This window comes from Mustela nivalis (genome assembly GCF_964662115.1).
Source record: "Mustela nivalis genome assembly, chromosome: 6".
NCBI classification, from domain to species: Eukaryota; Metazoa; Chordata; class Mammalia; order Carnivora; family Mustelidae; genus Mustela; species Mustela nivalis.
Window position 1 is genome coordinate 81,523,742 of NC_139025.1, and position 16,216 is coordinate 81,539,957.

The 16,216-nt window shown below is 42.6% G+C and overlaps 1 long non-coding RNA gene across 1 annotated transcript in view; it reads right to left on the reverse strand.

The window, feature by feature from the left end:
* The window catches only part of LOC309867045, a 216,673-nt gene that overhangs the window by 150,246 nt on the left and 50,211 nt on the right, over window positions 1-16,216 (reverse strand). The gene's annotated exons all lie outside the window — the stretch shown is intronic.

Genomic DNA, 16,216 nt, shown 5'->3' on the forward strand with positions numbered 1-16,216 from the left:
TATGCTGGAAGACACCAAAGTTATCATTACCTTTTCATCCCTTACATGAAGGACATATTCTGTTTGCATTACAAGGCTTGTGTAGAGTGGGTTGAGGGTGCAAGTCCTAGCAAGAATAGGAGCTGGAAAAGGAGCAAAGGGGAAAAAAAGGGAACAAAAGGAAAAAAGAAAAAAAAAACTCATTTTTGATGAGGTCCCTTCAGTTTCTTTGTCTCACTTCTAACATTCATAGGCTCTTGTGTAACACCTATTTCAATCACCTCCAAATGATTATCTTAATACCCTCGCTGCCACCCTTTCTGTCAACCCTCTGTCCCACTGCCATGGCCAGAAAAATGTCTCAAAGACGCAGAGCTCCAAGAATGCACCTTCTCCCTCCATAGCAATTGCCAATCAAATTATATGCACACTTGTTTCCTCTTTTTCACATAGAGCCTTTCATGTTGTGGTCTTCCCACCTATCTTCCCAGCCGCTTCTTTCCCACCATTCTCCTGTAGCTAGAGCCTCCTGCTTCTGCATCTTTTCTCATGCCACGCCTTCCACCCAGAAGCCTTTCCCCATAATTTCTGGTTAAAACCCTGCCATCTGTGGCACTGTGATTTATAAGAAATCTAAATGACCAAAATTTATACTTCTGATGTGTACTTGATCCTCCTCCAGTTTCTGGCTCACAGTTCCCAAAACCCTTAGAAATTCCTGTGACAAGGGTGATAATTATGTCTTTTGCTATGTTAATGAGATAGATTTTGGAAAGCCCTTAGATAATCTAAGAATGGGGGGCTGGTTGCCAGGAGAAATGACCAGGTTATTTGAGGGTTTGAAGTTTCAGTCCTACTTTCTACCTATGAAGATAGAGGTTGGAGGTTGAATCACCGAATGGCCAGTGACTAAGCCCATCATGACTGTAATGGAGCCTCCATCAAAACCCAAAAGGACCTGGTTCAGAGAGTTTCCAGGATGGTGAACACTTGGAGGCATGGGGAGAACGGTGCCCCTGGACGCTTCACCCCCTTTCCCTGCACCTGGCCCAATGTACCTCTTCATCTGGCTATTGAATCATACCCCTATTGTATCCTTCGATAAACTGGTAAATTTTAACTATTGCCCTGATTTCTATGAGATGCTCTAGCATATTAATCAAACCTAAGGAGGAGGGTCATTGGACTCTCCAATCCGTAATGGGTCAGAAGCCCAGGTAACAGCCTGGGGCTTGCAACTGGTGTCTGACGTGGAGGGTGGAAGGCAGTCTTGTATGACTGAGTCCTTAACCTGTGGCATCTGAAGCCATCTTGGGATAGATAGCACCAGAATTGAGTTGAATGCTCAGAGACTCTACTGCCTTCTGAGGTCTTGTATTTGGTATTGTATGTGGGGGAGCTCCAGTGCCCCTCTCTTGCCCATGTTGGAATTGGGGCTGGGAATCTTAAAAGACCATCCCATTAAAAATCACCATAAATATCCCTTCCTTATTGAGCCTTTCACAATGCCACTCACCACCACCACCCCAAATTATATCTCCTTCACCTGAGTTCAAAGTCATTTACTTGTCACACGTGCCTTTCTTAGGGTACATTTTACATTGTCTTTGTGTTTGTATCCTATTACCCATACCCACCCCCAAATCCCAAGTCCTTTGAGAACAGGAATCACATTCTACTCGTCTTTGGGCTCTGCTCCTCCTCTCCCCTAAGCCCTGTTTCCCTAGCATGCACCACCATTCCTCTTATCAATTAGCTGCCCAAAAAATATTTGTTAAATGTAATTAACATTTAACATTGTGGGTTAGGCAGAGAAAAAGAGCCATGGTTGCCTGAATTTTAGGTAACTTGATCCGAAGTAAAGTCAGAAGGCCTTGCCTTCTCTCCTGGATGTAGTGAGTATGTGAGTAGTTGGGTGTCATCCAAAACGCCCCTCATGATTGCCATTACTTGTTTTATGTCCAGCCTTCTGCTAGAATATAAGCACCATGAGGGCAAGTACCCTGCTTTATCTGATTCACCTCTGTATTCTTACTGCATACCTCAGTACTCAGCATACTGTAGGTGCTCAGAAGAGAGAGAACTGAATCAAACTGAACTGAATCTTATCCAGTTTGATCCAACCAAATGGAATCTAGAGGTAATGGAGTACAAGCCTTGCACTACATCTCAGTCAGCTGACCCCTGTCGGGACGGGGCTCCAAACTAAAGAAAGGGGCACAGTCTTCCTAAGAAAAATTCCTTAGTAGGAAATGACCCAAGCAACTGAAGCATTGCCTTGGAGCCACAGCTGGCAGGGGGAAGCCTGTAGGCTAACCATTTCATTAAAGGAACCAGGTGAAGACAAGTAACGTTTTGGGGAAGGAAGGTCCACCTTCAAGTCTTTCTGAAGAGCTTTTGCTTAAAAGAGTTTTAAAGGAAGGACTGCAATTCCATAACAATTAATTAAATCATGCAATTCCATAACAATTAATTAAGAGAAGAGCTCATCTTTGCAGGAAGCTGAATAAACAATTATGCATTTGGTAAAATTTAAAGGTCACTAAAAAGCCTCCCCTCCCCACCAAAAAAAAAAAAAAAATAGAAATATATCACCTGATATTAATTATTCCCGTTTCCCACACATTAATTAGGTGACTTCTGTAGACTGCAGAATGAGATGTCACCAAGTCCTGCTTTGCCCTATTACAAATGAACACATCAGCCCTCTGCAGAATGCCAACATCCTACCATGAAAGAACCATCCCTCTTGGTTTGGGAACCATCTTGTTCTAAGGAGACCATTTGAAATGCCAGTGGCCCTGGAAAGGGTTGTGTTATCAATACTTTTGTTTGTCTCTGCAGTTTTCTGAATTCAGTTGAGGAGTGTAGAAACAGGAAAGACAGAAGGTAGATTCCCAGAAACAAGAGAGATGTTTGAGAGAACCAGGGATGGAGGAAGAAGAGCCGACAAAAAAGAGATCCTGAATTCTTTTTTTTTTTTAAGATTTTATTTATTTATTTGACAGAGAGAAATCACAAGCAGGCAGAGAGGCAGGCAGAGAGAGAGAGAAGAGGAAGCAGGCTCCCCGCTGAGCAGAGAGCCCGATGCGGGACTTGATCCCAGGACCCTGAGATCATGACCTGAGCAGAAGGCAGCGGCTTAACCCACTGAGCCACCCAGGCGCCCCAAGATCCTGAATTCTTAATGACTGCCTTTGTTTCTGCAATTTCTCCTATAGCTGGGACAACTAGGAATCTCAGAATCAGCCTGTCTGTAGGAAAGTAACTTCAAGGAACTTATTACTTTTTTATAAAGGTAGCAAACAAATAACCTCCTTCAACTTAATGGCAAAAGCCTTTTCAAAAAATTAATATCCTCTAGAGATTAAGGTTTATAGATAAATAGCTTAGTGGGACAAACAGATACACACATATAAGAACACTGATTTAAACTTTTTTTTTTTAAGATTTTTTTCTTTATTTATTTGACAGAGAGAGATCACAAGTAGGCAGAAAAGCAGGCAGAGAGAGAGAGGAGGAAGCAGGCTCCCTGCTAAGCAGACAGCCCAATTCGGGGCTCGATCCCAGGACCTAGGATCACGACCTAAGCCGAAGGCAGAGGCTTAACCCACTGAGCCACCCAGGTGCCCCAAGAACACTGATTTAAAATTAAGGTGACACTGGGGCACCTGGCTGGTTCAGTTGGTAGAACATGCAACTCTTGATCTCAGAGTAGTGAGTTCAAGGCCCATGGTTGGGTGTAGAGTTTACTTAAAATTTAAAAATAAATAAATAAATAAATAAATAACTTTGGAAAAAAATAATAATAAAAATAGCACTGCAGAGCAATGGAGAAAGGACAACACTGTCACCAAAGAATGACAATGGAATGTACATATGAAAACAACAAAATTCAACTCCTACCTCACTCTATGTAAAACTCAAATCCAGATAGATGGTAAGCCTAAATGTGAAAGACAAAACAAACAGCAACAGAAAAACTTTTAAGAGGGTTTTGGAGTTCTTCTTATCCAAGTAAGGAAAAGTTTTCTTAAAAAGAACACAAAAAACATAAATTACAAAAGGAGCAAAGATGGGCTTGACATAGTTGACTATCTTTGAATTCAGAACTTAGAGCCATGCAAAGACACTACACTAAAGTATAAAAACAAACCAAAGTCTGGGAAAGTATATTTGCAACACATTTCAACAAAGGGCCCTACCCAGAATACAAAAGTAACTTCTACAAATCAGATTTTTTAAAGGCAGATAGCCAGAAGAAAAGCACACAAGAGATTTGAACAAGCACATCTGAAGACAGAATATCCAGATGCCAGAATAAACACATAAAGAGGTATTCAATGTCAACGTCATTGTTATTGAAGAAATACAAAATAAAGCCATGATAAAATACCAATGCACCCACCAAGATAGACATTTTTTTTAATGCCAAGCATTAAAGAGAATGCGAAACAAAGAGGAACTCTTCTCTACCGCAGGTGGGAGTGTCCATTAGAATAACTATCTGTGAAGATTGGGCATGATGTACTAAAGACAAACATACACATTCCTTCTAAGTCAGCAAGTGCACTCCTAGGTATGTACCCGACAGAAATGTGCACACACACACCAAGAAAGCATGCACACTTCACGATAATAGCAACATTACTCTTTAGAGTCCAAATGAAAATGACCCAAAGAATGACCCAAATTGTCTAATAACAGTAAAATTGTTTATAATTGTATAATCTTATACAATGAAATAACAGACAATAATGAAAATGAGTGAACTATTTCTATGTTAAACAATATGGTTGAATCTCACATTGATTTTTAAGACACAGAGACAAAAGAATACATACCTACAGATCCATTTTTTTAAAGATTTTATTTATTTATTTGACAGAGATCACAAGTAGGCAGAGAGAGAGAGAGAGAGAGAGAGGAAGAAGCAGGCTCCCCACTGAGCAGAGAGCCCAATGTGGGACTCGATCCCAGGACCCCGGAATCATGACCTGAGGGGAAGGCAGAGGCTTTAACTGAGCCACCCAGGCGCCCCCTACAGATCCATTTATATAAAATTCTAAAACAGGCAAATCTAAAATACAACATTGAAAGTCTAGATGGCAGTTATCTTTGGGGAGTAGGCAAGTTGATGATTGAGGGGGGACACGATAGGAAGGCTTCTGGGGGCTGGTACTGTTGTTTTATAAGCTGGCTGATGATTACATCAATGTTTATGATGTCCACCTAGCTAAGTTGTCCATGTAAATTTTGTATACTTTTCTATATGTCATTCTTAACAATAAAGAAATGTTTAAGTGAATATCCTTTAGCCCAGCAATTTAATTTCCAAAAATTTAACAAAAAATGTAACCTAAAGTTGATGTAAGGTATAAAAAGGTATTCATTGTAGTGTTATTCATATGGCGAAAAGTTGGAAACACTCTAAAGATTCAACTAAGGTATTGGATCAATAAATTAGACTATATCTCCCCAGTGGATATGACACATCTATTAAAATTGTTGCTCTGGATCTGTATTTGTTCATGTGGAAAGATCTCATATTATACTAAGTGAAGAAAATGGTTTATAGAATAGGATAAGTAATCTAACTTCAACTTTGGAAATACATGCATAGAAAATTATGGCAAAACAATCCATATGTTAACAGTTATTATATCTAGATAGAATTTCAGTCACTGCTTTCCTAATTTCTCTGCCAAGATTACGATAGTTATAAATAATAATAGCTATCATGTATTGAACAGTAACTGTGTGACAAATATTGAGAAGATACAAAATATATTATTCTTATTTAATCCTCACAAAACCCCACAAGATAAGTTAAGGAGTAACCTTAACTGTAACTGTAAGTAACCTTAACTTAAAATAATAAGTATACCTAAGGAGACTGAAGAGAAGTAAATATACAAGATCAAATAACAGAAAGTGGTCCAAGTTTTTAGCCAGGGTCTGTCTGGGTCCCAAGAAATGCTCCACTCCACCACATCAGACAGTAAGGTCATATTAAGAGTAATTTTCATAGTCAGAATCTGAACCTGAATCTCCATTTGGTTTCAAAGCAAGAATTCCTATAAGTTCATAAAGTAGCACACACAAACCAGCTACAAAAGTAAAACCTTCATAGACATTAGATGTGATGTAAATAGGAAGTAGTAAGAATGCTACCATTTATTAAATGATGGCCATGTGCTAAGTACTTGAGAGTAGTATCTCATTTTAATCTCATTATCTTGCAGTAGATTGACTGTATTTATGGCCCCAGTTCTTCTCTCCCTACATTCTTTGCAGGTAATGTCCTCCAATTCTGACTTAGGGCTCCACCTTCCGACTTGCCTTGGCCAGCAGAGTACAAAGCAATCAGAGGCTTGAATAACACTTCTGTGTCTCTGCTTGCTGTCGTTTCCTCTGTCATCACCATGAGACCATGCTAAAGCTAGCTGGCAGATAAAACACATGGGGGGCACATTCTAGTCACCCCAGTCAACCCAGATGAGACCATATGAGATTAGCCACGAGCCAGTTGACACCCAGACTAGTGATCAAGTCCAGTCAAATCAGCCAACAGCCTCGGGAACATCCCTGTGACTCCAGACACATGAACTATAAATCTTCTAGGCCACTGAGGCTTTGTGCTTATTTATTATACAACATTACTGTAGCAAAAGCTAACTGATAAAACCCCAGGAGGCCAAAAATATTATGATCGTTCCTATTTTACATGGGAGGGAACTGAGGCTGGAAGCAGTATTTTGGACTAACTTTAATATCTGAGCCACACTTAGCACTTTTAAAAAGCTGACTGATCATAGTCCTTGTAGTTTAAACCCACGATTCTGTGCATGAGCACTCTCGTATCTTTTTTTTTTTCTCTCTCTCTCTCCCCTATACTCTCTCTTCTGTAGTCCATAGGCATTTAATTTCTCACAGATGCCTTCAATGCTGACATGTATCCCAATATTAATTTGTGGACTTCAAAGATTTATCCTAAAAATGCTGATGACACCAATAGAAGATGTAAAACCTGACCTTCACTTACACAATGATTGGCATTGACTATAATTCCTTATGAGATTTCACATAATCAACATGCTGATGTGTGCAGCTAGAGTACATAATCAGTTGTTCTATATCAAAAATCACCTTGCAGTTGGGGAAAGGAAACTATTTTCATATTATATGGTCAGAAGAAACAGGCATTAGATATACAGCCAAATTTCAGGGTGCCTGGATGACTCAGTTGATTGAGCGTCCGACTCTTGATTTTGACGCAGGTCATGATCTCAGGGTCATGGGATTGAGCCCCACGTTGGGCTACATGATCAGTGCAATGTCTCTTTGTCCTTCTTCCTCTGCTTCTCACTTGCACTCTCTCTCTCTCCCAAATAAACAAAATCTTTCTTAAAAAATATATACAGCCAAATTTCAATAGTTGGTGTTAAGGATATCAGGGATAATAAGTATATAAATGATATATGCACCCAAAGTTTTGCTTTCTGTCCAAAAAGCCTCCACGTATAAGGATCAAACAGCAGAGGGCTCAGAGGTGGTTTGAGGCCAGGTGCTGTGAACTTAGATTCTCCCCTCCAGAGGAAAGTGTAGCATATAGACAAGTAACAAGTGAGGCATCTGGACCTCCGGTCCCAACCCCATCTGAGACTGATGGGTGTGGCAGACCCTTCCTTTGTTTCCCAAACCTCTCCATCCTCCCCCCAACCTACTCAGTGCCAGGAGGTTGCCAAGTATAGACTTCCTTGCCTCTGGCTTCCGGTTGGGGTTGCTGAAGAGGGAGCTCTGGCAACAAATCAGTGGGATGGAGGAGAGGGAAAAAGAAGTATTTGTTCCCCCTGGCTTTCCACCTGCAGTGTCACAAAGAGATGACTATATAACCCTCCACAAAGATCTATGCTCTTTGCAGGTGGCCCCTCCACCCATCCCTCCCTATATCTCAAAGTTCTGCTAATTGCTTCATGCATTCAGACCTAAAAGGAGTGACAGCCCCAACATATATAACTCTAGAATCTGTATCGCCTCCTAGAATTCCTCCCTATGCCATGTGCAAACCTTTGTAAGTGATCTCTTCTTCGGACCCACCTGGAATTATCCTGCTTTGAGTGAGATCAGACTGATCCCCTCTGGGACCCTAGGCACGTACACTCACTGATGGCATCTTCCCAATCTACAGAATGAAGAAAACCTCCCCTTTTACAGAGAGTGGGCAGATTTTCTTCTTTAAGATCTTAATACCAACATCCTTGAAAGGGTCAAGTGCGATAGAAGTAAGGATATTATGACGTCAAGTCAAGCTGATATCTTAAAGCCTGACTGGGTTTACAGAAAAGAATTGTATGTCAGAAACATGAGGAGAGACGAAACTGCGTGACGTATCTGACTAAACACAGGGTCTGAGGTGAAAAAGACGAGGGAGGGGTGAGAAGAACAAAAATTGTCCTTGCTTTGAACTATGAGCCTTGGTAGGACCAGTTCTGATAGGGAATCAGATGTCCTACTCACTTACTTGTTTTCTGGCCTTCTTATCATCTCCCACTTGAAGCCTAGTCAGGAAAGTCTTTGCTTTATTGAAAAGTAAAGTATGTTAGGGGTGCCTGGGTGGCTCAGTGGGTTAAAGCCTCTGCTTTCAGCTCAGGTCATGATCCCAGGGTTCTGGGACTGAGCCCCATATCAGACTCTCTGCTCAGCAGGGAGCCTGCTTCCCCCTTTCTCTCTGCCTGTCTCTCTGTCTACTTGTGATCTCTCCCTCTCTCTCTCTCTCTGTCAAATAAATAAATAACAAGACATTTTTTAAAAAATAAAAGTATGTTAATCTTGCTGATATAAAAGGTGAATATACTTTTTATTTTTAGATATTATTTATTATTTAATAGAGAGAGACACAGCAAGAGAGGGAACACAAGCAGGGGGAGTGGGAGAGGGAGAAGCAGCCTTCCTGATGATGAGCAAGGAGCCAGATGCCAGGCTCCATCCGAGTACCCTAGGATCATGACCTGACCCGAAGGCAGATACTTAACGACTGAGCCACCCAGGTGCCCCAAAAGATAAATATACCCGATGCAAGAGAATCTGGATGAAAAGTGAAAACTTCGCTGGCGTCAACATTGTTTAACACCACACCCCATAGTTCCCCTGGCTGTCTCACCTGACCTAAGGGCCTGGTTTGTGTCCCTAAAATTGTGCCCAACTGGGCCTTTCACATTATGTTGACGAACATGGTAATTTTTTAATAACATTTGTTTATGCATTCAGCCTCATTTATTAGATACCCACTGTGTGACAAGAACTCTCCTAAGCAGGGTAGAAGAAGAATGACAAGGTTCCTTTTCTCTTAGAGTTGATATTCTAGTGCCATAGTCCCATGGGATACATATAATTTTAAAAGAAAGTCTTAGGCAAAACAAAAGCACAAATATTGATTTACAGTATCCTTTAGGCATAACACAAATATAAAAGACTAATGATTATTCAAAAATAGAATTTCAGATCACTAAACTGAACCCCCCACAACCTCATTCTCCCATCTCACCCCTACCTGACTCCCCACACAGAGAAATTACAAAGGAGAAGACAGTGTGACCTTTGATAAATATCACAACCTCTCTGTTCCTTAATAAATGGCAGTCCCAGCACTAGGTGCCAGGCCTCCTGAGTCCTAGATGCCTGAGAGCTGATTTCGCTTAGCGTTTCCGTGCTCTTGTCACCCTTGACAGACGTTCTAAGAGATCATCTTATCATCTTCAAAAGGCATCTCATTGTCATCAGAGCCTTCCTACCTGTCTTTTTCCCTAGCAGGCCATCACCCTCTCTTTCTCAAGACTGTTCAGGGAAGCTTCTCAGGACTTCCAGACCAAGCTGATCAGAGTACCCACCCCCAACACCCACCATGGGCATCTGCGGTAACACGCTCTGCCCCACCCACACTATATTTCAAATTCCCAGTTCCTGACTCTCCCGCCCCACGAGATAATCCCTAAGGTCTGGGAGCCCAGAACCTGTCTCTCCCCTGTGCCCAGCAGATGGCAGGCCTGCTAAAAGGATGTGTGAAGAAATGAAACTCTTATTTAATTTATAAAGGAAAACAGTGAGAAAACTGGAATGTGTTCACAGAATTCTACATGAAAGAAAACTCTCAAGAATGAGACAGTTCTACACCTTCCTGTTTTAAGTAAAAATAAATATGATCATATTTCTGAATAAAAGAAGACAGAAGGCGACCCTTTCTGCTCTTGCTGAGAAAGGAACCACGTCCCCTTTCCCTCTTTTCTCCACCCCCTCAGACATCCATCCTCTCTCTTGTGCCAATAGTCATTAACACAAAACAGTCCCTTTTCTTCCCGTCATCCAGACCAGCACAGAAAACGTGTCTCCCAGCCTAGGAAAAAGCAATTTCCTCAAGGAATCTAAGCGGGAGAAGAACAGAGGATTCAAAGGGAGGGAGACTTTCCCCTCCACAGCCAAGAACTGCACAGTCCTCACGGTGGAGGAAAGGCTACGGAAAAGCACAGATGGCATGCCGGCAGTTCGATGAATTAATGTGATTGCATCCCGGGAACGTTTCAAGTGAGATATTCATGTAATTCATGCAAATTCAGAAATGATTGCGGTTCATGTTTCCAGGATAAAGTCATGGCATTTTGCTTTTACCTGAACTACCCCCAAAAAGGGTCATTCTTATTACTCTGTGTTCAATTATTCATAACCACACGCTCCTGGATTTTAGAACCATAAAAGGTCAGCCCTCTCTGATTCCGCAATTGTTTGGCTCCGAAGTCAGGGAGCCGAGCATGAATATGCACGCGCACACCAGCCGGCCGCTTCCCTCCCTGTTCATTAACAGTGCGTTCACTGTATATTTCAAAGTCGAACAAATAATACCTGTCATGAACATGCATTTTTAATCTCTCCTATATTTCATTTTAAATGAAATGTCAAAATGATGGAAAATATTTTCATGGAAGTTTGGAAAGGGCAGCGTCAACGCCAGCGCGGCCCGGCGAGATTCAGCCCCGGCGTGGGAACATCCCTGAAGCAGGTCCACTGCCGCAGGAATCGGATGGGGGGTTTTCTTGTTTTTTGGTTTTTGGGTTTTTTTTTTTTTTTTTGTAGATTTTTTTTCGTATTTTACTGCCTTTGTCGTTCCTGGGAAATGTCAGCGTGAAATCTGTTTGCCGAGTCAATATGCTTTGGGGGCTGATGGGACCCACTCTCCTCTTTTCATCTGAAAATGGATGCCATTTGTCTACAGCCTGCTCAATTCGCAGCTTTGGGGCATCCAACTACATTTTATGTGTGTGTGATGTTCTGCTTGGCATATGTGCCATTTGTCCCTCTTCATTCTTTGAACGCTGCTGCCCGTTCTTAATGGCAGGGAACTCAAACCACTCTAACCTCCCTTTTCTCTAAAACCCTTCATCAGAATTTCTTAATTTCAAGTCCCATCTAACTCTCCCAGACATAGCATATTTCTTTCCCTAGAAGTCGTTCCCTGGAGACTGGTACAGGTCAAGGGCAGAATGCAGCCGAGCTGGGAGTAAGGGAATAAGGAGGGCTCACGTGGCAAGAATGACCAGGAAGGTCTATAGCAAAGTGTCTCAGTATTGGCACTACTGATATATGGAGCCAGATAATTCTTTGCTTTGGGGCTGTCCTTGTACATTATAGGATGTTTGACAGCATCACTGGCCTCTACCCACTAGATGCCAGCAGCACATATCTTCTTTCGTTTGGGACAACCAAAAATGTTTCTGGACATGCCAAAAGTGCCCAGGAGTAGGGCTGGAGGTGGGAAGCAAATTCCTCACACCCACTATAACCCGCTGATTCACAAATCCAACCACATATGATTGTTTCCTCCTCTGAGCATTAAAGAGGGCATATGCCCCAGGAGCTCCAGGAAATTGCACCAGCCCTAAAATGTGCAGCCTCTCTGTACCGTGAGGAGCAAAGGTTTTCCGTTCTGCACCACTTGGAGATCTGGCCAGGCAGATGTGGCCTGAGACTATGGCTGTGATCCTCTACCACCTCCACCGTTTTGGCCAAAAGCAATTTCCCGGTCTCTGACCTAATTACATGTATCCTACCATAGAAGAGGCTATTATTTTGCCTTATTTGTGTGACCCTACACTACCACTGTCCAGTCCTCTAAAGAAGACTCTGGTCTGTCCATTGTCAGGCTCTTCTGCCTGAATCATGGGGAAGTGGTAGGGGAGGGTGGGGTAAGAACAAGGAAATTGGGGATGACAATTTGTATCCTCTTCGTAGTGTTCAAGACAGAGGACCGAAGTTAGCATTTTGGTTGAGTGAACCGTGTTTTTTTCATCCCCCCCAAACTAGCTGTCTAGAAGTGAAGCACATCATGGATTTTATAACTATTACATTTTTGTTTGTATGGAATTTAATTTATGCAAAGAATCTTTGGAAAATGTTATCTCAGATGGAGTAGAAGAGATACTGTAATCCCCATTTTACTGATCAGGAAACTGAGGCCCAAAGAAGTCAAAGAACACACTGTACATAAACTCTGGCTCCCTTATGTCCCATTTCCAAGTCTGCTTAAAACTTGGAAAGTTTTAAGGCGCCTGGGTGGCTCAGGGGGTTAAAGCCTCTGCCTTCAGCTCAGGTCATGATCTCAGGGTCCTGGGATGGAGTCCCGCATCGGGCTCTCTGCTCAGCGGGGAGCCTGCTTCCCTCTCTCTCTATCTCTAGCTGCCTCTCTGCCTACTTATGATCTCTCTGTCAAATAAATAAATAAAATCTTTTAAAAAAAATTTCTTGGCACATAGAAGCCAAACATTTTCTGTGCTTGTGATGTCTTTTTTGTGCTTTTTAAATGGTCTGTTTATAATATATGTTAAAGAAGTATGTCTAATGTGTCAGAAAAGTTGTCATCTCTATAAGGAGAGAAAACTCAGTCTCAATAGCCTCAGTTTATCCATTAGTAAATTCCTCCAATGGGACTGTATGCTGGAAAACCTACTGCCATGCCAATGGGCAGACTTATAAGAGAGGGCCCAGCTGGAGGGAGGTGGTGATGAGTGGTGCTAGGATCCTGTAAAACACCTGTGTCTCCAAACATCAACACTTCATAGGAGCAGGCCTGGGAGGTATGAAGCAGTGAGAGAGAAAAGAAGGTTCCCTGTCATCTTGTTTTGTCGAAGCTTCAGTGAGCTCACCCACAACTGAATGACTTTCAGGTGCAAAACTAAAATTAAAAAAAAAAAAAAATATGCACAGACTCCATCCCCTCAACATACATTCCCAAAAGGGAAGAGGGATGGGAAAGAGCATCATTTTCAAATTATTCCACGACTGTGCATTGCTTTCCGAGAATTAGGAAATATGTTCTAATTCATCCTCTGCAATTGACCTTGATCAGATCATGTCTTCCATACTCTCTATAGATGAGATTTAGAAAAGGTAATGCCCATCCCAGCTGTCTCCGGGAGGGGTGTAAATTAAGGTCAGATGTAAAAGTGCTTGCAAACAGGAAGGTATTTTATAAAGCACAATGATATTGCCAAGTGAATGAGGAACTGACTTCCAGAGGAAAGGAGGGTGATGCTAGGTTGACAACTATAGTCCGCTGAATAGTGCCCCAAATCCATGAGCACCAAGGACTTCAGAATGTGACCTTATTTGGAAATAAGTTATTCGTAGATGTAATTAACGTAAGGATGAGGATGAGATCATACTGAATTAGAGTGTGCCCTGAATCCAATGAGAACGTCCCAGTCAGAACCAGAAAGGGCAGAGAGACATAAAGAAGGTTGTGTGAACAGGGAGATGGGGGTTGATGTGACCCATCTACAAGCCAGAGAACACCAAAGATTGGGGGTCAGCCCCAGAAGCAAGGAAGAAGCCTGGGCCATTTCTCCCTCAGAGTCTCCAAAAGGAATCAGCCCCAGGACAACTGGATTTCTGACATCTGCCCTCCTTGACTGTGAGAGAACACAGTTCCAAAGTTTTAAGGTATCTAGCCTATGGAAATGAGAATGGAAGCCCGAAGAAACTAACACAGCCCCTTTGTGTCTAAGGGACTTGGACTTGAATGTTCCCCCTGATTTGGGCCAGACCATCCTCAGCCTCAGAATGTGTGTTGGGGGTAGTCACCAATAAACACTATACCCCCTACGATCAGGGTCAGGCATAAATGAAATAGGTTTGCTCTGTCAGCCCAGCAAGGATCTCAGTTAAACAACCCAATTAAACAGCCGTCTAAGGATGCTACAGGTTTCAGTGCAAACCCGGGCTTGGAGGAAGGGTTTCCCTTTCTACTTTCTAACTTCTAGATCACCAGCATGTGGGAGTCCTCCCCTAAGTGCACCAGACCAAGGGGTCCATAGGGAGACTCCACAGGCCTGGTAGAAAACTTAGACTGCCAGCAGAATCCTACCTGTGCACGGTTGCTCACCACCCTGTCAACAGGTACCTTCAGGAATGCTTGGGACCAATCCACAAGGGTGTGTGTACATATTCTTCCCCATGCAACTCCATCACAATGGGTAGCTATGCGATGTTTCTGTGCCGTAATAACAGGGCCTCGCACAGAAAAGGGGAAATGAGATCAAGTACCTAACACCGTAGCAGGAGGTCTGTGGTAATAGAACCACATAAAGGAGAAACACTGACCGACCAGGGCTGGAGGGAAGAGTGGGGAGGCACAGCAGCAGGAGCCACAGAATCGTACGTGGAGGGGGAGAAGCAGAATACCCACAGACAGCAGGACAATGAAGCAGATGGCAAAAGAAGGTGATGATGAACAAACACCAAAAGACCAGAAGAATCCTGTGTCGTCAAAGCTGCAAGGGTCCAAGGTTACTTAATGAGAATGATTAAATTCCTCGTTCATCAACAAGGAAAATTAAAATCCTCCACTCTTCTAAGAACAGAAGTCTCCTTCTTGATTTAATGACTTAAAGAACAGCTCCACGGGGAGGCAGTCAGCAGCCACCCATCAGCATAGTCCATAGCGACAGATGCCATTTGGTGGGACAGCAAGGCACAGGCAATGACTGACTCCCTCGTCTCAGAGAATGTGGAAGACAGAGCTGTGTCCACAGGGATTCCTGATCTGTTCCTAAGCACTTCTCTTATAAATCTCCCTACCCAATATTGTGTTATGGCAATATTTTTGATCACCAAACAAACTACACTTGCTGGGTCATGGATTACCTTGCCCCCCCCCATTTTTCTATTAATTATTGATCTACCTTAGAACCACACACAGCTTCTGGTCAGTGTTGGATAGTCACTGCTCCCACACTCAAGCAAGAGACTCCTAGGCAAAATCAAAGAGGCATCTTTGTTTATCTTACTTAGTGTTCTTGGCAGCCCATACAGCCATGACAGAGAGCAATGTATGATTTCTATCTGACTTTCATAGAGTCCCAACACAATAGCATCAACCTCTAGGTCAAAAGATCCTAGGCTGGAAACCACTGATTAACTACGATTTTGTCTAGAAGCTGCTTAACTCCTGGCATGCCTATAGAGGGGTTCCTTCCAATCCCCAGTTTCTGTGGCTCTTTCTCTTTCCCTCATCTCCCTACCAACCCTGCTATGGATAACTAATATCTCCTTACCACGTCAGAATTCTGTCCACTCATTCTTTTCCCTTCTTGATAACATATTATATAGCAAAGATAATACTACAGGATATTACATAGGTCAGATAATACTACAGGATAGTACAAGATATACTCCAATTCTTAAAACTGGATATGATTACTTCCTCTATCATAATCCTATTTTTCCATTGTGATATTTATAGATAGTTCAGGTACAAGAAATGTCACATTTGTTTTTCTCAAGGTTATTCCAAGTCCAGCGTTACCTTCTAGAGCTCCCCATTCTCCCTTGGTTGGTTCAAGGCCCCCAGGAACCTACATAGCTAAGAAAGAAAGCCCCTTCCACCTTCTCTCTGGGCAAGAAGGACCTTGGCTTCTGTTCTGACTGCTTTCCCTGCCCTTGCTTTTCTCTGCCTCTTGGTGGTGCTGTCGAGCCTTCCTCAGACACTGGTCCCTCCAGCTTTGCTTAAGCACAGGGCAGCCAACTCCATTTCCTCCGTGAGAAGTAATCTGGGCTCTAAATGCCATCACAATCAATTACCAACCTGTTCAGAGCCCAAGTGGTCACCCTCTGAGATCCTGCTGCCTCAGAAGTAGAATGTTAGCAAGAGTCCAGCACCCACCCCATCCCCCCACACACCCCCACACAA